The 24426-nt window shown below is 40.0% G+C and overlaps 2 long non-coding RNA genes across 9 annotated transcripts; one reads left to right on the top strand and one right to left on the bottom strand.

The window, feature by feature from the left end:
• Positions 1-1111: 1111 nt before the first annotated feature.
• Positions 1112-23953, bottom strand: LOC133267298 (uncharacterized). 5 transcript variants are annotated; one of them, XR_009742706.1, is made up of 7 exons: positions 23844-23934; positions 23521-23653; positions 18711-18956; positions 10243-10351; positions 9219-9454; positions 7777-7835; positions 1112-1723 (listed from the first exon to the last, which is right to left on the bottom strand). It is a non-coding gene; the product is annotated as an uncharacterized LOC133267298 (long non-coding RNA). The 5 variants fall into 5 exon arrangements; XR_009742705.1 differs by lacking the exon at positions 7777-7835 and having other exon boundaries at positions 23844-23953; XR_009742704.1 differs by lacking the exon at positions 1112-1723 and having other exon boundaries at positions 6061-7835; positions 23844-23953.
• LOC133267299 (uncharacterized) lies at positions 18956-24395 on the top strand. 4 transcript variants are annotated; one of them, XR_009742711.1, is made up of 5 exons: positions 18956-20035; positions 20160-20254; positions 20485-20617; positions 23499-23634; positions 23866-23942. It is a non-coding gene; the product is annotated as an uncharacterized LOC133267299 (long non-coding RNA). The 4 variants fall into 4 exon arrangements; XR_009742709.1 differs by lacking the exon at positions 23866-23942 and adding an exon at positions 24211-24395 and having other exon boundaries at positions 19981-20254; XR_009742708.1 differs by having other exon boundaries at positions 19981-20254.
• Positions 24396-24426: the final 31 nt, after the last annotated feature.

Genomic DNA, 24426 nt, shown 5'->3' with positions numbered 1-24426 from the left:
TAGTACACACTTCTGTGAATCAAAGCGATCCAGAAATGCTTCAGAAACAGGGTTCATAAAGGGTTATGCTCTAAAGCTCTTTTCATTCATTTTCACAAGAGCTAAGAGTCTACATCTTTGAGGGACAAAATTGGAACTAAATGGAACTACCCTTTCTTTTTCAATGGCAGGTACCACAGTGCAAAGGGATTTGGTAGCATCTTGACAAAACTGTACTGATAATAGTATGTACCATTTTAACCTAATATTTCACAGATTAGAGATGAGGTGTGCCATGTGCTTGTACGAAACGTGTCTAATCCTGAAATGGAGTCAACCCAGGTCTTTTTTAGTAAGTGCTCTACTAAAAGAAGCACCAGAAATGCTTGGAAGATATGACACCATTTTTCACTGATCTTCACCATCACAATAAAATTCCTGTCTTTATGCTGAGTTATATTCATGTAAATTAAATTGCTACCTTGTTGAAAACTCTTCACCTTTTTTTCCTAGTTTAAAAAAGCACGCCTTTTTGCTGCTGCTCCAGCTCTTCCAGTGCCCAGATAAATAAATGCCTCACATGCTTCTGCTGACATCTCCATGTTGCCAGTTCTTTTTCTGCTCACCTAGAGCTGATGGTCTTGAAGACACAATTTCCTTAGCCCAGATATTGCTATGATGGAAATAATCAGTCGTTGTGTAACAGAAATCCAACTCTGCTCCAAGCAGCATGTGCCAAGTTAGAAAGATTTTATTTCTCTTCAAGGAGCTCTGCTTGCACAATGGAAAGCAAATAGATACTCTCATCTTTGGAAGATTTAGCAGGAAAGGGGAAAGGATCAATACCAGCTCTGTCTGCAAGACATTAGTGTATTCAGAGTGCCTGCAATAAATTTTTAACCTTTTCCAGCTTCCTTGGGGACTGGCAGGTATTCAAAAATATCAACACCCTCATCCCAAAGCTTCACTGTGCAAACCAAAACAAATGAGATATTTAGAAAACCACTGATAGATAAATCATAACATTCCCTTTTATTAGACAAATAATATACTTTATTAGAAAAATAATAGACTACCTTTCTTTTTGTACGGCAGAGCTTAATGCAAAGGAATACCTGGTTTTATCAAGAGCCAAAATTTTCCATTAATTTTATTTTATTTAATATTAATACCAGTGGAAGGGTGTGATGACTGAGGCAGGTTTTCTTCTGGTGTATATTGAACATCAAGTAGCTTGTGAGCGCAGCACCAATAGTGCCAAAGTTGCGTGTCTGTATTCTTCTCATTTCTTGAAGAGGGTTGTGATTTCTATGTGGTGCTTCTGGGTGCTCAGATCAGTTCTGAAATGAATTAGTTCAAGTCTTTACATGGTGTCATACTGCCGGGTATTGCAAGCAGTCTTGCTCACAGACAGACCCTGACACAAAGTAAGTGGGTGCAAACAGGTCATGTTGTATAACAGCCTACAAGATGTTGTTAAGGTTTAAACATCCTACAGTGAACTTAAGCCTTTCAAGTGCAAAGATTCTGTTTTGTTTGACCCCTGTAGACAGAGATCATATAAGAGGGACTACCTTGACAATATGAGAACCTGCAATGCTCCATGGGTCACTGAAAGGGTAAGGCAGAAGTCCTCCTCACGTTGCATTTTGTCAGCACGTTTCAGCCACCTCCAAAAAGGACAGGACAGGCTTACAAAGAACTGGGCATGAATCACCAGCTTGGTAATTGTGTGATGTAAGACCTAAAGGGGCAAGAAGAGATTCTGATAACTGAAAAAGTTTATAGTGAAACGCAGAAAATGCTGTATGAGAGAGGTCACTGCTGGAGATTGTCAGCAGTGCAAGAAGAAACATTAGAAATGTCGATCAGCTCAAACTAAGGCATAGGCCAGAGGAAGGAAGGACAGAGAGGGTTAGAAATCTCTGTAATTATAACATAGGGATCACACAGTATCAGTCTCTGAGCAGGATCTGAGCTCTGAAAATGGCCACATAAAACCTAATGTGGCCATCTCTAAGTAAGTGGAAAAGGGAAAAACAGTCTTTCAGTTCCCTAAACTCTAATCCTACATCTCTGCATAGCAGTGTTTGTAGCTCAGGAGTAAACAGGGAGGGATCAGCTCTTTAAATCTTAATCAAATAGTAATGCAAAATACCTGGCCCAAACCAATCTGCAAAGATCTGGGTCATAGGAAGTCAGAAGTAGGGAACTGTGGTTTTCACAGATGGAAAATTTGCACCGATATCACAGGGGTATTTGTATAATCAATTATTCTGAAACATATGTACTCTAAAATTAAGTATACATGTAACTCCACCCTTAATTTATCTCTCAACAATGTTTTGTGCTTTGTCTCACTGTCAAGGGAGCCCAGCTGCACTTGCAAATTAGTGTTAATTTTGCAATGCAGCTGTCATATGCAATGGGTCAGAGCAATGAAAGGCTTTTTAATAGAAATTGAAATTAATGAAATCATAGTCTCACAAGTAATTTTTCTACAAGAGGAACAAAATACTGATACCTTCTTTGTATTCCTCCAGGAATTCAGCATTCCGATATCATGTCAGTCACCCTATTTGCATTTTGTCTAATTTTGTGAATTATTCAGCATTCAGTTTTGGCTCCTTCCGAGTCAGTACAGTGTGTACTCTGAATACATATTACTAATAGCTCCACAATCAGTATTCTGCATTCATAACATGGAAGGAATTAACTGATTTTATGTGCTTATGACATTCAAAGTAAAATATCTGAAAGATATTAGTGTAGATAACATCACTATATGCCTGCATAATAGCACATATGTGGAAAATACACACTGCTAGAATCAGTGTACTTCTTGATCAGTAAAAAACTAACAAAAGTTTAATAACATTTGTGGGGGTTTTAAGAGTCTCATTAAGGAATAATTTTTTCTACAGGTTTTTTTGTCTCATTCCCTTGGCACCAATCCTACAGACACTTTGATACATGCTTGACTTTCAGTATCCAAGTAATCCCAAAGGAGTCAATGTGACTATTCATAGCTTTAACCAAAAAGACATGCTTAAGTGTCTGCAGGATAGAGAGCTTAGACTGTACTCCTGCAAAGAGCTCATAATGAAATGGCCAAAACCCATGGAGTATAACAGAAATGTGCCCTTGAGAATGGAAAAGCTATAAAGCCAAATTTAGTCTTGGAATGTGTAAGCCCTTTGGAAATGAATGGCAACATTGATGTTCACCAAGAAAGAGAGGGCTTCTGTCCCCAATTCCTGTGGTAGCCCTTGGGGTGACATATGTATTTGCAGTCGTCCTTGTGCATGCAAGTCCAGAATACAAAAGCGATTATCTAGTTAAGATTAATTTCAGATCTAATCTGCTAGTTTTCCACATTGTAGAATTCCCTGGATGCTGCTTGGTTTTGTCCCTCTGTAATCAGATTATTTGAAGTTCCATCCATCACAATTGATTTGCTCTGTAATGCATTAAATTGGTGTGATGTGTAATCGTCTAATGTCTTCTGATGCTTCTTTCCCCAGTGCTGCTTCAATCATTGAACAGTGTCTTGATGTGAAGATGTTAGACGAAGTAACACATAGTGTAGCTGCCAATTGTAGACAAGTAAGGAGAAAATCCTAAAATAGGATGTGACAAATGTAATGTAGGCTTACCCAGTGCCAGAAGCATTGCTGCAGTCTGCCAAACTTCTCAGGTTTTTGCACCTTTGAATCTCTTTTCCCACCACCTTCAGAAACCTGCTCAAAAGCTACTATCTATTTAACGGGGGGGGGGGGGTCTTAGCATTCACCATCAGCCACTGATTGATTTTTGTTATTGATGTTCTACTGGAAAACATGCAAAATAATTTAAAAAAACCCAAACCCACCCCCCAAAGAACCCCCAAAACAAAACAAACAACAACCAAAACCCCACTGCATCATATGAACCATTTCAATAGTAAACCAAGTGCTGGGCCTGAAATTTCCTGTTTGAATAAGAATTCTGTGTCATGCCTTGATGGTCGTCAAACAGGCTGAAATAGCAGCATAATGATTCATGAAACAGCATCAAGCAAGGAAGGTGTGAAAGCCTTCCCTCAACTACGTTTTATGAGTTTCATTCCTGAAGTGGAACAGAGTAGTGAACTCAAGCAGAAGTATCTATTAATTTTTACAGCTGGCTATTGCACCATAAACCATATTTGCTCGTGCCTAATATTGGTAAAATAAGAAGTAGCACCTTTCATACTCATTGAGTCAGAATAACAGCACAAGTGAACTACATTACTGAGCTAACTAAGGGCCTGGGTTGCCTTTTAATGAGACTCATATTATTGATCTGCAAAAGCAGAGCTGTGTTCAAGTCCTGTAGGATTGAGTGTCATTTTCGTGTTAAGGCCTGTATTAAATGAAGTAGAAGGGTCAATGGAACACCCAGATATTGTATTTCCAGTAGCAAAGAGATCCTTGCATGACAACAGGTATAAGAAAAATGGAAATGTCCTAGGAAATGTCATGTTTTTCTGTAGAAACAGACTAATGTATTCGTTGCCATAACACAGAGATCAGAGCACCTTATACAGAAGAGTATGAAGAAGAGGGTCTGAGGTGAATCTGTTCTGCTGTAACAGTCTCAGACATGGTGGTAACACACCCAGAGTAATTTTCCTGGCAACTGTCTATGCCAAGGTAGAGACTTTAACACAGAGTAAGTATCAGATGGTGGATGAAGCCCTGTAAGTGTCCTGGCCTGAAGGGAATGTCTGGGGCTAGGAGATACAGCCTTCTGTCTTGTGGAAGCTGTGCTGCCAAATGGAGGAGTTACAGGAGGACAGCACTAGAGAAGAATAAAGGTGATAGGCAGGATCTTCTCTGAAATATAGCAAATTTGAGAGCCCCAAAGCTCGTCTGTAATAGAGAGGCAGTTTGCTCCCTCAATATTAAGGTAAGTGCAACCTCTGGAGAAGGTGAAGGGTGGAAGCTGGTGACTTCTGGCACTAAAAGGAAGGCTCCTGCCCTACCTAAGGGTTTGCAAACACAAAATAAGTTTACTGCCCTCGAATCTGAAGAGGTGTGTGGGTGTTGTGTATGTGTTGTATATGTTAACAGCATGCAGAAGTACTGACATTTCAGAAGAGTCAAGTGGCTCTCTTATCAGAGCCTAGAAGCTGTATGCTAGAGCATGAGGATGGCATAAGTGAGACAGACAGCTGAGCCTCTCGCTTTTCTCTTGTTCTCTGTTGTCATGGGCTAGAATGGAACAAAACTGTAAATCACTGAAACCTTGGGTTTCAGTCAATTGCTGTGGATGGACTTTTTCTGAACTCTGCTGCCAATTGTCGTTGGAGTAACTTATTACATCCTTCAAAATCAGCATTGCAAAAAGTCTTCCTGGAACTACAAAGCATCTTCACTTCAAATGAGAAATATTTGGGCAGTGTAATAATGGTACTCTTCACTCTGTATAGCAGGGCAAACGTGTTGGGTACCTGCTTTTTACCCCTGAGCTGAAGTATCTCCTGTCTGTTTGCTTTACAGCCAACAAGTATGCAAGCAGTGAATTGGCAAGATCTTGCAAATGCTGGATGTGAATTTATTCTTGTTTTCAATGCCTCCAGTTTTCTTTTCATGTTCAAAGCAGTAGACAGTTCAAATGACTGCATTCCTGTTGAAAAGGGCTCAAGTCCACTGGTTACAAGAAACACTTACTTAGATGAGTAGCTTCAAGTTTTTATTGGTAATCAAGAGTTTAATAGATAAATCTTTTTTCCCCCCATAGATATTTGGATATGTCATAAATATATGCAATATATTCTTTAACGCTCTGTGTCAGTCATGAATGTGAAAAAGGCCATGCGTCAGTTGTCTTCCTTTATATACCCCTGTATTTCCTTAGAAAGCATTGACATAAGAACATGTCCTGTCACCAGAATTGGTGTCAACCAGCAGAACTAACCAAAGTGCTTACATTGCCTCTTTCAATCTCTGAGACATATTGAAATATAACTTAGAATCTAATGACTTAACCATGCCCAGAAAACATGGTGCAAGCAGATTCTGCTAAGAGTACAATACATCAAAGGAGTTTCACTAGTGTGTCCTTTAGATAGGATATAGATGACTGTTTCTTTAATTGAAGCAAGTTTTGCAGACAAAGACAAAAAATATGGAATGCTAAAGGAAAATCAAAACATATAGGAGGTGATACATATCAGACAGTTGGGTCTGGCTTGCTTACTGCAGGCAGTTTTCCTTTTGTATCTCCATATTGCTGGGAAATGATGTGTTTCTGTTCTTGTGGTTCTGTGCTAATCCTTTCTGTCATTTCCACTGCTGGCTTTCAGTTTCAAGATTACAAATATGTACACTGGACTGTAGCTAATAAAACACTTCCTTACCTGCCACACAATTTCAAGGCCTTGTAGAGGTCACATTTAAACACTTGTTTGGGATCTCAAGTGTGCAATGGAATCGGCAGGACTGAGCTTGTTGCTTATCCATCTTCAGAACACTTTCAATAGTGCTATAAAACTTCTATTCAATGACATTTGATTACACTACTTGTAAGGATATTCGCCAGAGCAATCCTACTGCCTTGTTCAAGGGTACTGTCTGCTTCAGGTAAGAAAATGCAGTGCCATAACCATGAAAGAAACCCCATCAAAGCAGTGTATTCTGAGCCTTGTATGCTCAGACTGGGCACTGTTTGTGGTTTTCCCAGTTGATTTTTCAGCAGAAATCCTCTGCTATTATAACTCAGCTAGAGACTTCCCTTTCTGTTCTGCCACTGTAATACACTGCTAACACATGCTGATCTGGCAAATCAGGTGGGTCATGCAGAAACCTCCACCCACCTATGGTTTTTCCAGTATACTGAATCTTCCCATTACAGAAGCAAATGCTTTTAAAAGCCCATCTTCTCTCCAGCATAGATACTCCTAAGTGCAACCTGAATAAGTGGGTTTCCTTACAATGACAACAGTTTTCTCTTATTTCTGATCAACTTGCTTATTCCCACCATAATTGTCAAAAAACTACAGTGCTTTCAAAAAATGAGGGAGAGCAAGCATTTTCATGTTTTTTAACTGTTTTTATACAGTTGTAAATTTTAAGTGACATAGGTATGACAAATGCCTGGTTTTCATATATCAGTCATGTAAGACACCACTGAATCAGGTCTGTTTAACTAAAGAATAAATGAAAGGGTCTGATTCTCCATCTGTTGAAGTCCCATGGGTGTAAGTTCAATAAGAGCAGTACCTCCTCTTTGATGGTTTCTTAGATATTGCTAATCTATATTTAAAACGTGTTTTAATTAAACTTGAAAATTAATTTCCTTTAACATCTGTTTAAAATAGATTAGAATTAATGAAGTCTGACCCCCTTATGGGTTAGCACAAGTGAAATAATTACTCTTCAGCAGCACAGGACACATTGTACTGGACTTTCTGGCTCAAGTTAGTGGTAGGAAGTCAAAGGAAGTTCAGGAAATACCAGAAGCTTTGAACTGCACTAGAAAATTTAGTTTCTCTTTATGAAAATTGAAAATGCATATGCTAAACTTGCATTGTGTCACTGCTACTAGTATTATGGAAAATTACCTGCATAAATTGAATATAGGAATATTCTAATTTGGAACTTGAAAGTGATTACAGAAAAATTAGTTCCTAAGGATGTGATAAGGATGGTACTCTTTAAAATAATGCTAATTCAGGTATCATCAACTCGTCTGAATTCAAAGTGAAAGAATTTCTTCACAAATCCTTTCAGTACCTCTGGGAAGCTACTGCTGCTGCCTACCACTGCTTCTTACCATTCCAGGTGCATTCAAAGGCTGAAGTCTCGTTTGGCCTTAGATGGAAAAGGATCCAACTACAGAGAGACACAGGGTATTATTCTGACTGCGGATACTGGCAGTGTAACTAAGTGAAAGCATCTAAAAGGAAAATGCAGTAGTAAAATATTTTTTAATCAGGTGAAATAATTTTCACTAAATCTTACACGAACCTCTAGTTCTTCAAAGAGTAACACTCTCATTGATCTTCATTGCTAATGAATTTTCCTGTACAGATACCTTCCAGAGTGTGAGCTTCTACTGACCCCCACTGAACCTGCTGCCCAACATTGGAAGGTCTGTCTTGACATCTGACAGCCTCCTCATACCTTGGTGGCAGCTCTTCCTGCTTAATCCCTCAGGCAATCTGGGAGACCTTAATTAGAGAGATTCCCTACTGTTATATTGCTTTGCTTTTTCATTATTGGAAAGATTGCTAGCAGGAAAAATGAAATGTGTTTGCCCTATTTGATACATATGATAGCCTGATCCATGCTCATCTGAACGCCTGTTTCCAGCATGACACTTGCTTGAGAGCAGCTTGCAAATTCAGAATGGGGTCTGAGGAAAAGCTGGCTCTCTCCTGGGTCATAACCTGTTGTGAAGGAGGGTTTTTTAAAGCCTCTTCTTCACCCCACACCTACAGCCTCTTTGCAGTGCCTGTGGGACAGGTAGTGGGATTGCAGGCAGGCTGCTTCCTGCTACAGTAGTTTTGTTTGAATGGGCTCAGATTTATCTTTATCCTTGGTTGGCACAGTGGTAACTGGCAAAGCCCATAGTCATTTGCTAAAAGGAGGGGTGAACTGAGGTGCTTATGGTTTCTTATGACCCTCGTTTCTCCTAACATGCTGGTTCTTTATGCTCAACCTCTGCAAATAGTCTTGTCTTGACACCTTTTGTGCTCTGGAGAGGGGAGCAGAGCAGTGAAAGAATTAATGCCAGTTCTAGAAACTGCTGAATGGGTTTACCTGGAAAATAGGGTTTATTTATGTTTAGTCTATGGAACAGAAAGCAATGGGGAGATCTTGCTCATGCCTAATGTAAGGACATAGAGAAGACAATGTCAGATATCTCTCAAAGGTGCACAGTTATAGGAGAGGCAGCAGGCAAGTTACAACAAGGGAAATTGCAATCAGATACAAAGAAGAATTCTACCCTGAGGGTAATCCCACACTGGTGTGGATGCCCGGAGGGGCATGCGCCTCCATAGGATGCATTAGAGCACCTGGCCTTGTGTAGCCTGACTTCAGCTGGTCATTCCCAGCCCAAATTACTCTGTGGAGTCTATGGTTTGATACCACTAAATGGATACCTGGGTGTTTCTTGTGTTCAGTAACACACCTCTTTTGTTACTGAACTTGGTATAACTCTATCTACCCCAATCCGCGTTTTCACTTAAGAGCAATGGAGGAATGAAGTACTATGAAGACTCCTTTGAACCTTCTGGTAATCAGGATGTCAAGCTATTTATAGCAACATCTATAGCTTTGGAGACCTTTGATAATTTCATAGCAGAATACATATATCTTCATCCTGATCTGTTTCCTATACTCAGTGTGGCATTTTCTGTTGCACTGCATTTATGCAGCATCCAAGGGCTATTTTCCACATGTGGAAGCAAACAATGGTGTAAGTTTCTTTATCACAACTGGTGTAACTAAGAAAAAAAATCAAGAAAGCAGATGGTGGAAGTTAGTCTGCTACATCCCTCATGCTGGAAGTCAATTGATCATCAAAATGCTGCTGAAAAACATGTTTTAAAACACATCCTTAATGCATGAAAAGATATTTTGCCATTCTGATAAGCTGAGCATGTTGGGGTATGATTGAAGGAGGGAGGAAAGCAAGCGCAACTGCTGAGTCTGACCCCAACATGTTAGACTGTGTTAATAAGCCTGGCCTGGCAGGATGTGTTTCTCCAGCCGAAGCTGAGGGGTCATGTGCAGAGCTGTGAGCAGAGGAGGCTTGCTGGCTCAGCTGGTATGTAATATGCACAGCATCCTTAGTGCTGGTCTTGATGTGACAGTAGATTCTGATGCCTTACACTGAAACTTCTCTTATTTGTATTTTCATCAATCCTAAAGCTATTCAAAACTTTTTTCTGCCAAAACAGATATGCCTTATACATGAAACACAGCAAAAAACATTTTCTTTTTAATTTTCAGGAAGTCTGTTATTGCCAAAACATAAACTGCTTAAGGAGGAGGAGGAAAACTGGAGTAAGTGATATTTGGCAAGATCCACATGTTCCATTTGTTTGTGCAACAATCACTGCTGCTGACTTACAGCTTCAGAGGCAGCTGCATAAATACAGGGCTGTGATGACTGAGGAAGCCAAGAGACGAGCTGTAGAAAAATAACAGATAAAACCAGACATGTTCTGGATGCCACAGGGTAAGGCAGAGCTGAGCTATGCTGCAGAAGTCTTGCTGCGCTGTTACATACCTTCAGCATCCTTTTTTGGAGTATCTTTCATGTTGTTGGGAGGCTTTGTTTGGTTTTCTTATAAGGGTTTGCCATTAAAGTTTCATAACGAAAGAGACTCAAGCCATTCCTGAAAATATTAAGGAGACTTTCTGATGCAAGCAGTCAAAGCCTGCTTTTCTGGGCCCTGTGCTCCTGAGCAAAGGGTCCAGGAAGCCCTGAATATATCAGCTTCTGGTGTTTGCTAGCTGCTTATATGTGGGGTTTACTCCTTTGTTTTGTGGAGAAGTCCTAGGAACTACAAACTAATGCATTTAGTAAGTGCTGGAGCTCCTGACACCCAGTCCCTGTGAGAGCTGACCTCCCCCAGATAAGGCCAGCACAAGCTTTTTCATACAAGGCTAATGCCTGCAGCCTTACAAGGGTTCTGCTGTGCAAGTTAAGCTTTGTCAGGCACTGTAATTTCTTTCTGCTTCTGATAAAACAGTAAAGAGATCATGGCATCAAAGAAATAGGCTGGAATAGAAAAAGTTATCTATTGGGTTTTTTTAATTGCAAATATTCACCTATAAAGCTTATTGATTGCTGCATGTTTACCAGAATTGAGCAATATTACGAAGCAATGGTATTAAATAAAGCTGTGACACAGCTCACAGGCAAATGATGCATCTGAGTAAGAGCATCTGAATCTCAGTTTCCAAAACACTGGTTTTATTTTTTAATTTTTTTTTTTTTTTAACTAGTGTGTTAGCTTTGTATTTCTTAAAGGCATACCTCATGAATTCCCTGTGCATGTATTGGTTTTAGCTTACAACTGGATACATTGCTTCCCTTGCTGATCAGGTCAGGTAATGTGTCTGCCAATTACACTTTAAAATTATCCTATAAGAATTCCTACAATATCACTACATACTAGGATTCTCTTATTTCTGGTGTACCTGCTACACTTCATCAGAAAATCTTCCTACATGCTTCCTCTCCTTAAATAACTGGTCAAATAGCCATGCTGAGTGTTATTTAACACGGTGCTATAATCTAAAAGCTCAGCAGGCATGTCTTAAGTAGGCTGCAAACTAAGGAAATATTTGGTTTCTCTACTGATGCTTGCAATTTTCACCCCTTATCTTTGCTTTTGAAATGAAACTAAGTGATACATATGCAGAAATCACCGATTTGACTGGTTTCATCTCACTCAGGGCAGACGGACAAAGTTTTACTTATAAGAAGTAAAGGCAATTCTCAATACTTTGTACTGTTTGTAAGGAAACTCTTGAGAATAAAAGGTGTTTGGGTGAAATGTTTAGGTTTATGTGTGAAGGGGCACTTGTTTGTTCATCTGCTTTTGCAAGGTACATTTAAGTGGTGATAGTCTTCTTTTAGCAGTAGTGCTGTCATTCCTGCATTCCCCTGTTCTATAAAAATGATGATTAATTTTCTCCATGCTTGGTGCAATTTTATTTTTTATTCAAATCAACCATCATAAATAATAAAATACCATGAGAAAAATTAATATGTTAACCAGCTGATGGAGTTAAGCAGATATAGATGTATCTTCTGATTTTATTCCTCCAGGTCAGGGTTGTATTTGGATTATCAGGACAGTTCTTTCAGGTTCTGTCAAGGTCCTTATTTTCTTTCCAGGGATACTTGTAATCCACAGGCTGAGGTGAGCCTGTGCTCCAATTGCTTCTCTCTGTAGAGCTGAGGGGAAATATGAGTCAGAGACAGAAGCTGGTCTTGAACTAGAAGCAATAAAGTAAATTATCTTTTCTATTTTTCTTCCAAGGATGGAAGATGGGAGGTTTCATGACATCCCTCTGGAGCTGTGTGAATTGAGATGGCACAGGACTTTTCTTTATATTAAATTAAGTAACAGTTTGGCTGAACAAATCAATCTAAAAAGTGCCTCTAAAGCTGTTTACTACGGCTTGCTCCTATAGTGTTGATTGATTTTAGTGAAAGATGTGAACCTGAAGGGCATGCTTCTATGTGGAGTTTTGTTTTTTTTTGGGGGGGGGGGGAAGTATTGTTGAGTAACTCCATGTGTGGGTGTGCAGGATAAGAGTGCTTTTTGATGGTTTAGTTGGATCCAGGAAGCTGAATATAATTGCTGATACCAGATTTCCTGGTGGACACAAGAAAAACTATTTACCTAGTCACAACAAAGTCCTGCCATGTATTTGAAGAGACTACAGATCCACTTACAAGATAGTGGCAGAAATAGTTTGCCTTTCCACAGAGTCATTGATAAGAAAACATCCCAGCATTTTAAACATGTTCTGCCCTAGTATTTTAAAGTGGTTTTCACCCCCATTTTATAGATGAGGGAACTGAGGCACAATGAAGTTTAGCAACTACCTGATGCTGGAAACCTGGAAAAGGTCATATGCAACAATAATAGCTGGTTCTGGATAGCAGTAACCTAATCAATGGATAATATTGTCTTAGAGCTAAAAGCCTGGAGAAAAAAGCTGAAATATGCTTCTTCTCCTCTCTGTCTTTACTCATGTCTGCATATCAGTCACTGAGCTGGAAAAATGTGAATATTGCTGTACAGCATGAATGAACTAAGTTGTCTCTTGTGCAGCGAGTGCATTTCCCAGCTGGGTAGGACATTGCAAGGCTTTCACGAGTCTCCAGCACTATTTCACTCAAGCAAGACCTTCTTGAGGAGGTCCTGGTTGAATGTGGCTTTTATTTTTCTGTCTGGAGGGATACAACAATCGCCTGTTTTCAGCACAGCCTTTGTGTGGCAGTCTGCATAAACAGAGCTCTGGTGCAACAGGGGCTGATTCAGAGATTCAAGAACCCTAGCTGTAACTAATCTCTATTAGTTAAACAGGAACTTTCCTGAAACCACTAGCTGGGGAAAAATTGCAGCAAAATGCTCAAAGGGCAATGCAGATAAAATCAGTGCAGGAGTGATGAGGCTGCTGCTTCTTCCAGGTCAGATTGCTCTCCACTTAGGTACTTAAGTACTTAAAAAAACAAACAAAACCCCACCAAAACCCCACACCACCAAATCCCTCTTCAGTCCTGACATTTTGAAATAACTCAACTTTGCACAAGTAATGAGTTTGCCTCCTGGCCCAGGATTCCAGAGGAGGATACTGTGAACCTTGCTCTGCTATGAGATGGCTTCCGGGCTACAAATACACTTTCTATTCTCTAGCTGCATTTTGCACTGACATGAAATGGAGATGGTTAGATTGCCTTCTGGTGCCTGTCTGTGCCAGTAACCACTGCTGGTGGCCTGTTGTTTCTCCGGCGATACTCAGAGGTGATGTGCAAAGGGGAAGAAGTTAACTGTTTGACAAGGGCAGCTTTATTTACGGAGTGCTGCCAGGCTAAAACCAGTTGAACTGCATGAAATAATGTGCATTGGTTTGGAAAAAGAGATGAAAAGCTGTGACACTGATTGGCAGTGAAAAGCCTATAAAACAGCACACATCAGTGGAGTAATTGACTGCTTCCTTCACATAAATGATTTTCTTCCTTGCACTATTCCTTATGCACTTGAACAAGCTGCAATTCATATTGATTGAGTGTAACAAACTTAAATAATTTTCTGAAAGCCATGATATGAGACAGAACTTGGATGAGAGGGTCTTTAAAGATAATACTAGTAATATTAGTAACAATCATTTAGGGATTATCCACAAAACCGCTGACTCGCAAACTGTACTGGGAAAATAATTTCCTTCACAGGAGTTCAGCCAAGCAAGGGAAGAGGACAGTGCTGACTTTGCAGCCCTAATGCACCCATCTCCCTCTATCCATCTGCTTCCCTGAGCTCCAGAGCTCCTTAGAAGCTTGCTCAGTGTCGCTACCTTGAGTGTTGTTCAGTTATTTCCAGGGATCTGGGGTCTGAATTTTGGAAAAGTGAAAACCTTTCTGTTGAGTGCCTGCCGGCCTTGTTGCTTTTAATGAATTTTCCAGTATGTGAGTGTTGGCTTTGCCCCCATATAAGGAGGATCAGGTTTTCTTAAAATCCCAGCAGGAGCCTGTGCAACTTACAGCTAAAGCAAGCATGTCTGCAGGACCTGGCTGCCCAGCCCAAACCCCATGTGCTGCTGGTGCGCTACCCTGCAGCCGGGCAGAATTAACCTGTGCTGCAAGATTAAAGGACAACCTTGGGCACGGAGAGGACATCAGAGAAACAGAATGCTTCTGCCAAAGCAGTGTACTCTGCAATAAGCAGATAACTCTGAGCCGCAGCACTAGGTCTGGAACCAAGCTGTTGAAAAGTTTGGCCTGCTCAGATGTAGGGTTTCTTCATAAACATCTCCATGACAGAAAAAGTTTGCAGTTTCTCTTTTGCTGCTCTGGATTCATAATCCCAAGCGTTCTGCTGTCGAGTATGTTCACCTTATGTTTTTCCCTTGATCTGTTGTGAACTAAGGGGTAGCGTGGGGTTTAGTCTTTTTTTTTGGTCGGCTTTGCTTTATTTTGCAATGAAACCATATGCTATTCTTATAGTCTCACACAAGGTTCTGTGAGCTTCTGTCATCACAATATTTACAGGGGCTGTTGCGTACCAGCTATGAGACTTTACTGCGGCATAACAAGAGGAGCTGGGTCCCTGTGAAATGTGTGGGAACAAAGTTTTCCTTAAGTGGAAGTGTCTCTGAATGTTTCCTAGCCTCTTTGCATAACTGCCAGTGGGTTATGTAAGGCAATGAGGTAGTAGCATTCTCCCTTTGGAAACCGCTTTCCGGGCAGGGAAAGGAAAGCGTGGCAGAGAAGGCGGCAAAGAGCAGGCAGGGCAAGTGTCCTGCTGGGAGTGAACCCAGCCTGGCCCCTGCGCGTGCCCAGGGGCTTCCCCCATTCTCCCCCACCTTGGTTTCTGCTCTTCGATGGGGCCCAGATCTCGTGACTGGCACAGACACAAAAAAAACAGCGGCGAGGACAAAAATGAATACTGGTGCCTCGTACTTGAGTGGGGCACGTGACCAATGAACGTGCCTTTCCTCTGTATCCAAAGGGCTGAAGAGGATGTAACTGAACCATTTCCCAGTGTAAAGATAGAGTTCAGTGGCATGTCTCAAGGGATCATGCTAAATTGATACTGTGGAAGATAATTAAATCGTGTGGCAGTTTATCACAGTACATGCCTGAATAATCAGTGACTTTCAAGGCCTTTAAATCATGGGTTTGTAGCTTGACTGTATTTATGAACCGTAAGGAACTCCTATGGATTTTGTTTGGCTGTTAGATTCTGTGGAAGAGAAGTCGATTTCTGCTTGGTTGAGTGATGCCACCTTGCTAAAAATGATGAAGTACTGACCTGGATGTGGGCAGCCAGCTCTGTTGCTTTCAAAACCCAATCTGAAGTTTCAGAGAGGGTTAAAAATTGTCAAAACACTTATGTGAATACCCTGATATGTCAATTCCATTCACATCTTCTCCTTTACTTTGTCAGTTATTCCCTCTGCATTTTCCTCTCTTTAAGAAAATCTGGAAACGTTGTCTGCAATTCTTGTATTATTCCTTCTTATATTATGGTTCCCGCTAGTGGGAAAACAGAGCAGCAAAACCTTACATCTCAAAGAGAGAGAAAGTGCTTCTGAATCGGGCTGGTGGTTGGGGGGGGGGGGGGGGACACAAGGCCAGAGCTGCTGGGAGGTTTAGAGCACAAATTTCTGGGTGATGCTTGCTGCTTTTCAAACTACCCTTTCTGAGCATCATGAGAAAGACAAAACCTCTCAGGCACACCTGATTTTATTGCCACTGAATGATGTTTTCATTCTCTCTGTTGTCAAATTGACTCAAACACCCCTGCCAGAAGTTAGGACGCAAAAGGAGTAACAAATTAACCCATGTAGTTAGTAAGGCATCTCCAGAATGTTTTTAATATTTGACTTTGCAAAAGCTCCATCTGATCTGTGCTTTTTGCACCACTATTTTGTTCCTTCTTTTCTCTGTATCATCCTCTTGGTACTTTTTAATTCCTGCCCTGGTCATGCACAGATGCAAATTTCTACCTTAGGCTTCTAGACCTACATTAACATATGTCAAATTCATCACAGTGACCTGGACCCCAGGAGCCCAGTGTATCACAGTCTGTGAGAGCCTGGGACTGTCTGTGTTTGCCTTGAATGTCAATCTAAGACCTTAGAAATCTCTGTTTTTTCTCAGAATGGCTTTTTTCCTAATTAATCTCCATACATGACCAGGTGTACGTACACATAGAAAGACAAGCACAGGCGTATGTGTAATTAACCCTTGCCTTCCTATGACTGTATTTTGTAAGTGCAACTTAGAGGCTTACATCCTGCTTACAGCTGTGTCTTTCTCCCCAGGCTCATATATTACAACACCGAATAACTACAGATACCTTGTGTTGTTGGTTTTTTTTCTGCAGTCTATTGTCATCTAGTTCCTGAAATGATAAATTTCAAAGTCTAATATTTTTCCTGTAAGAACAAGGAATACTAGGGAAAAAAATGCTCAAGTAGAACTTTGTTGCCCTTTTGCTATCTGTAAGTCAGTCTGTTGAAATCAGTTGAACCTTGTCTGTTCAGCTCTTTCAAGATACAAGGCATTAAATATGTTATTTGAAATTCATAAAATAAATAAGTTTTATAACTCGGGGCCCAGCTGCATCAACATGAAAATGTTGTTGTACTTTACAGATCCTGCTATCTATCATTCAAGCATATCTAAAAGCAAATTCAGTAATTGTTTCCTGCTTTCAAATAATACAGTTGAACTGTAAATTTTCAATATGCCAGATTTAGCAATTCACTAATAAGGCAATGTCAAGAGCTCCATCTTTCAAACTCTCAGTTGCAGAACGACATTGCTGTCAGAAATGCTTTGCACGTGCTCTTAGTCCTGCCGCTCCCATCTGTGGATGTGTAAAGATTAGATTTGAAAAATACCTTGTTAAAAGCAAGGTTTCTAAGGTTCGAGCATCAAACATGTATAAAGTAGGAAATGGCAAGACTGAGGCAGCCTTTTACAGATTTAATTTGCTACCCACACCTCTTCTGCTGATATATATACATTCTTGTGCAGTCTTTAAAGATAGAATCAATTATTCTTTTTCCCCTAAGCTTTCTCTGGGAGTTAATTAGGGTTGTCTAGTGAAGGAGATGTATAAAAAAGAGGTATCCTACCTAAAAAACTTGGGAGGCATGCAAGTCCATAGAAAAAATAAATCTTTTAATGAACTACAGAACTAATGCAAACTGGTTTCCCATGGTTTCCAGGCTTTCACTCCTTAAACCCCCTTTCCCTGCTTTTTCTTCCATAACTTCTCTGCCCAAGTAAACGGCTGGTGTGTCTGAGCCCATTCTGAGTCCTTTCCTTTACCCAAGTGTGCACAGTTTGAAGAGTGTTAATTATCTTTGACATCACTGACCTTCCGTGAAATTGGGCTGAAACTGCCCAGCAGGTTCACACATTGTCAAGGCAGGTGAACAGATGGATGGAGAGAGAGTTTGACTAACCTCAGGTTTATTGTTTTTCAGAGATAAACATGATACCAAGTAACTTGGTCTTACTTGTACCACAGATTCCTGTGATGTGATTTAAGTCATTTAAGCTAAATTTTTCACAGATAGTTGCAAATTTGTATTTTTAATTTTCTGAGCACCTTGTTTAAGTAGACTGATGTGTGAAAGCGCTACAGCATTCATGGCTGCATTTGAAATCTATGGGATTGTGTAATATTAAGTAGTGACAAAACACCAGGCCTGAAAATCTTAAACCGGGCCAAAACATATTGGTGATTCACCAGGACGCTGTAGGGATGACTGCCAGCAATAACCCTTGGGAAAATTTATAATGATCCTCTTACTGGGTTTTGGCTGGTGATGTAAACAGACCTTTGGAGCTTTATGCTAAGCAAGAAGAAAGCAGTCTCTTGAATGGCTGCTCACTCATTCAGCTCTATCTGGCCATGTACCAAATGAGGCATGTTCCTAAAAGAAAGATAATTTGTCATCATGGCCTACGATTGTACCATTTTGAACACAAGGAATTATTTCCCACAGGCATGATATAAAAGGAAGAGAGGAGAAGCAGGAGGTTGAACAGCCTTAATTCAATGCTGAAATATTTATTTCACAGCTTAAACCAAAGTTCTCACCTGAAGAACATTGTTCTCACATAGAACATGCTTATGAGCAAATATAACATTAATATTTTTCAAAAGCTTCCTTCTTGTGGCCCCTATGATTAGAGACTTCCAGCAAGTGATCTACATGTAACTGCAAAGCAGAACAAATTTTGGAAAGCAGCTTGGTACCCGTCAGGGCTGAGGAGAAAGGAGGGAGCAGGAAAAGGGAACTGTGGTCTAGTAAGTCACTTGTCTGCCAAAAACCAGACCCTGACATTTGGTACACAGGGAAAGTGAAGCACAAGGGAATGTAATTCTAATAAACTGATATCCCTAGCACGCAATCTTCCTGAAAAATAGAGCCTAAGATTTCTGTGTTGGAGCGCAAACTTTACCTGAGCTGCTAAAGAAAATGGGCCCTTACCTTACCACAGAGAAAAAACATATTCTCCTCTTTCACCATCCAGACCATACCAGAAGCATTTCCATCCTCAGATGCTTGCTTGTCCTCCAGTTTGTCTCTTTTTCACTGAGGCTCTGACACTGGCCAGAGCACTGTTGTTTGGGTTTTTTTTTTTTTTTAAAGTTAAAAAATAGTAATAAAAAGAAACGTAATGGGGTAGTTCATTCACTGTGGGATGTCCATAAACACAAGATGTGCCAGCAACTCCTGAAATGACAAAATATAAAAGGATTGCAGAATTATGGTTCTGTCCTCCAGAACTGAAAAACACATTTTGGAGACAAATAGAGAAATCTCAGCTTTAAAAAATGAGCCCTTATGTTGTGCTGGCAACCTTATTAACGAAGAAATTATATTTATTGTTTGCTGTCTAACTGACAATAACACCCCATATCAAGAAAAAAATAATGCCAGCTGAGTCCAGCACATTTGGAGACAGCTAAAAGAGTATGATACTTCCTAACTTCTTCATTTACTGTAGGGCTAGACTTGAATATTTACACAACAATTGAGTCCCAGTTTCTTCCATGGCAGCCTCAAAATTCACTGACCCTATTCTCTGCACGCTTCCATGGTACAGACGATAACCAGGATTATAAGGATGTCTAATGATTGGTAAGATTTGGTGTAGTTTGGGGATCTGCTCAGAGAAACTGGACCATCAGTTTCCCAATGCACTAGTGAGGCAGGTTAATTAATTCCTATTAAAATCAGCAAATCGAAAAAGAAAGTGGAATGGTGATTTGCAGATTTCTTTTTAGCAAGCCACAAGTACATCTATATAGTCCTTCCTGTGAATCTTTTCCACCATAGCTGGAAAAAGCAGACACACAAGGATCATAAGACTACTTCATGTCAGCTTAGAGGAAGAAACAGAGGTGAAGTTCACAGGCCCCAAAGAGTAAGGTGAAAAAAGCCCCCAGGCTCACTCTTTGCCCTTCAGGGAGCAGAAATAATGCGGAGTGAGGAAGATTGACTGAAAGATTAGGATTTTATAAACTTTATTACTAGTGTTGGAAAGAGTTACCAACAAAGAACTTTCAGTATAAATTTTAGATGGTGAGAATATCAGCAGTATGCAGGGCCAGATGAAACAAATCATCCATCAAACTGTAAAAAACCTATCTCCCCATCCTTTACCCTTTTGGCAGTGTTATCTTCCTTTCCCAGTTTATTCTGCCCTTGCAGACTCTCTACTCAGCTGTAGAAATTTGCTCTTCCCCTGGAAAAAGACAGCATTGATCTAGCAGGCAGGCATCAGGGTCCAGGATGACCCTACTATAACTGTATGTGCATCTCCTGTGCATGGCAGAGGAGACTTTAACCTGGTAAGTGCTAGCTGCATTCTCTACACCTCTTCATACTTTCAGGCAAAGGTGAACAGATCCATCTTTTTCCTTCATAATTCAGATCTGAAGCTGATGGAGCAAGCAAGAAAGTGAGCACAGAGGGCAAGACATGAACTCCACATTGATGACATCTAGAAGAACCACAGCATCTTTAAGGTAAATAATTTCCTTTCATGCTTACACGCCAGTTTACACCTGCACAAGCTAGCGTTGTCTTCATGGTGGTACAAATAATGAACACTTGGTGCATCAGCCAGTCATTGCATTATTGCTCCTCTGAGCTGGCGGTGTGACTGATGGCGAAGTTCAAAGGATATTTCTTTCAAAGGTCACTGTCCTAGATCATATGTCTGCCTTGCCAGTTTTTCATACTGACACTCTTCTAGATAAGAGAGAAGATGCCCCTGAACTTTGAAGTCTGGTGAAATACATGCACCAGGCAGCACACAATACAGAGAGACGTTTGTGTCATCTGTTTTGGGCTCTGGGACAAGATAGCCAGGCTGTAGTCTGAAAGAGGTAAGATCACTTCTGAAAGATTGTCTTACCAATATAGTAAGCAAGTTATTTTGCCTACAAGTAACTAATGTCTTTCCAGTTGATTAAGCATTTTGCTTGTGATTTTTTTAATTTGCAGGGAGCAGCCCTGCTGCAGTGATTTAAGTTGTGGATGGAGTGTCAGTTTATGTCCTTGTATGAGGGCTAGATCAGAGGCTGTATGAGCCTCTGTTTACTACAGCAAATAGTAAATTACTGTAGCAAGTCTGTCAGCCAAAAGTATCATGGCAAGTTGTAAGCTATAAGAATGATGCTGGCTTTGTCCCTCTTGTATGAAAAGGGCACAGAAGAGCACTGGATTTGATAGAGAGCATAGGAGAAGATCTAGGACCAAAGTCAAAGTCATCTGACTTAATAGCTGCTGCAACTGATTCAATACCTTCTGCATATTGGCCCCCTACAAAAGGAGTTTTCATTGTGGAATATGATGCATGTTGAAAATGAGCCCTACCCAAAATCATTTTATCCGGCCTCACTTAAATAATGTGGAAATCCAAAGAGTAGTTCAGCACATGTAGTTTGAGCTTGGCATCTCTTGTTTGGTGACACACAGGAAAAAATACTACAGTAATATGGCACTTGTAGAACGAGCAGTTAGTGAAGAAGAAATGTGATCATTAAGGAATATGACAAAACCTGGGAAAGTAAACCGCTCCTGGCTGAACAAATGGATAGAGAGTGCACAAAGATTCCTAGCAGCATTTTGGGGAGGTAAAGAGTAAAACAACCCAGCCAAGCTGAAGAAAGTTAATACTTAAAGATAATGTTAATGGTAGAAGATTTTGGGCTGTTCTTTCAATTTCTCAAGTGTCAGAGATCCATGAGATACTGTTTTAGTAACTCTATGTTTTAGAAAAGGATTTTATTTGTTTCTATTTGTTCTCTGCAACTTTGTTTCCAGTGTTTTAATGAGTATTTACATTTGGCTACAATCAACGTGCATTTTCCACATTAAAGAATACCTGGTTTAAGAGAGATCCTGGGTGACTTTCACAGGAACAAGGTGTACTGATTGTCCAGTATACCCACAATTGCTTTTACAGCTGGATGCAGTATGCATTGAGGCCATACCATTCACCAAAGCAGTCTCAAGGTCACCTTAGACTGCCATCACAACCATCTGCCACCATTAAACTACACCATTAAAACTAATCAGCTACACCATTAGACTGCCACCATGGCAATCTAATGGATGTCAGCAAGTATTTTGTTTAGAGACAGTGCCAGTCTGGTGATGCTCAGTTTCATAAGCTGCTATATTTGGAACAACTATCTTTAAACTCATTTCATACAATCAACAAGCCAAATTCTTCTCAGCTTCACCAGCACTTGCTCTTAGCAGCAAAAATCACAATGAGAATACGATTTTTTGTCATTGTACACAAATCCTGAATTTATTTGAGAGTCTCTGGCCTGGAATGTTTCTTGGTAAGCCTTGAGAAAGGGGTTGAGAGGCAGTACTGTGAAAAGCAAAGTTTTGAGGATAAATCTTTCCTCTAAGGTGTTAATCAGTGATCCTCTGACAAGGAGCAGTGGGTTGGAGGGAAGTTTCAATGACCAAGTGTTCGCAACCTGTCAGGGCTGTAAAGGGAGAAACAAATCAAGTACTTGTGGATGCTATTCAATAGCACAAGGCACACGCAGCCCCCAAGGACATGAATATTCAAGGATGTGTTTTCACTGGCCCAGAGCTCATGCAAGCTCTCAGTGAGATCCACACTTTGTATTTCATTGGTAATGCTTTGTATTTCAAGCTGAATACTAACTTCAAGAATCAGTAGAAAGTGAAGAGAAGTTCACAGAAAAATGATAATGAAAACAGTTTTGGGTAAAGAAACTTCATAGTGATTTTTAAGTTATAAATGTATATATTTGGTATGGCATTTGAAACTGCTGGTTTTACCCACACTTTACAAGTGCAAAAAAATTGGAAGTGCAGTGCTATGTCTGTTTTATATATCTATATATGTGTACATAAGTATGTACATGTGTGCATATACATATATACATAGTTATCAGTGTCACTGAAGAATCTGAAAACCTAGTATATGTTCCAGTGTATCAGGTGTATGAACTACGCAACATAATAGTAATGCATATTCAGGGACAAATCCACTTGCTTTGTCATCCATGGGAAATAATTTCTGATAGATGCACTAACAGGGGAACTATAGTTGAGAACAAAAAATTTTCATTATAGTTTTCAATTTCCATTTTATGTTGCCTTACCAAATAACTTACTCTTCAATTCTCAAACCCATAGTAGTAATTCACAAGGGCCATTACTCCAATAGTCCTTATTTTGCTATCCTAGGTATTTTTATTCCTTCTAAAAAAAGTTTTTTAGTTTAGACCACGCTGACCATAAAGCATCTATGCCTAAATGAGATGTTCTTCCCACTCCAACACCCCAACTCTCCTCTTCCCCCCCCCCCCCGTATTTCTTAGGAAGAATATAAAAAACCTGTGGCATATGGGGTTTTATGGCATATGCCTGAGCTTGAATTCTTGTTCCCTTTTGTACTTTGAAAGGTTTAAACCAGCACTGCACATTTTTCACTAGCAAATGACTCCTACATCCCTGCTGTTCTGCTGCAATCCATCGGTTTCATGGGGTGCAGCACAAATGCACACACTTGTTATTGTCATAAATTCACTGTGCAGTTTGCCTTCTTTCCGTGATGTTCTCCAGGAGACCTGTATGTTCACTTCTAAGTAATGATGTACAGGCATAACATAGCTTTGAGGGACTGCTGAATCCACACTATGATTTAATTGTGTAATTGTTGATCCATGTTTTCCCACCATACGCAGCCCTACCTGTCTCTTTTTCCCCTAGCAGATGTAACTAATCACCAACACACCTGTAAGCAGTGTTTCCTAGAAGAGCTATCACATATTTCTTCTGTAATAAAGGAGTCAGGCTGACTGACGATATGCATATGGATGTCCTCTCCAATATAAATACTGCAAGAAAGGTGAGTATGGAGTGCTATGCTAAGAGAAGGAAAATGAAACATGGAAGTATTAGTTGGGGAATATCTGGCAGAGAAACAGCATGGCAGAAAATTAGGTGCTATAGAAATTTACAGGTGAAACGTGTCAGCAATGGGATGCCAAAACCAGGAAATGGTATTCTGGGGTATATTAACAAAAAAGTCATATAGAACACATAGGAGATAATTACCGTGCTCCACTCCTCCTTACAGGGACTTCTGCAGGAGGTGGGTGCTGGCTTTGGTGAGTGCTGGCTTAGGTCACTGAGCTCTGAGGAGACTGTAAGAGAAAGAAAGAAGAGGTTCAGAAAATAAGACCTATAAATACAGGTTGAAACAACTGGCTGTCTTTGGTCTAGAAGCAAGAAAATTCAAGTGAGATGTATGTCTTCTAACACAAAAAAGGACTATAAAGGTTATAAAGAAGGGATTGATAAAACTATTGCTGTATAATTGTCAGTTCTGCTAAGGGAAATGGCAAAATGAAATTAGTTTAATTTGCAACAAAAGAGAATTCAGACTTACATTTTGGGGGTTTGGTTTTTGGTTTTGGTTTAGAAAGTGTATTGATTTGGGCTGAAAATTTAAAGAACTATCCTAAGAGCAATAAAGTTCTTCAACAGCTTTCCAGTAGGAGTAATGATGATAAAATGGTAAAGCTCACTATTTTTAAGGTGGACTTTAAATACACTCTGTAGAGCATCAAATCTAAATAGAAAGATAAATGGATTTTGTACAATCAGTACTCCAGTATGTACTGATACAGTTCACAAT

This window comes from Pezoporus flaviventris, unplaced genomic scaffold, assembly GCF_033815535.1.
Source record: "Pezoporus flaviventris isolate CSIRO_AGI_PZ_B2104156 unplaced genomic scaffold, CSIRO_AGI_Pfla_v1 ptg000007l, whole genome shotgun sequence".
Classification (NCBI taxonomy): Eukaryota; Metazoa; Chordata; class Aves; order Psittaciformes; family Psittacidae; genus Pezoporus; species Pezoporus flaviventris.
The sequence above is the reverse complement of the archived record's forward strand: the minus strand, read 5'-3'. Positions and strand labels throughout refer to the sequence as shown.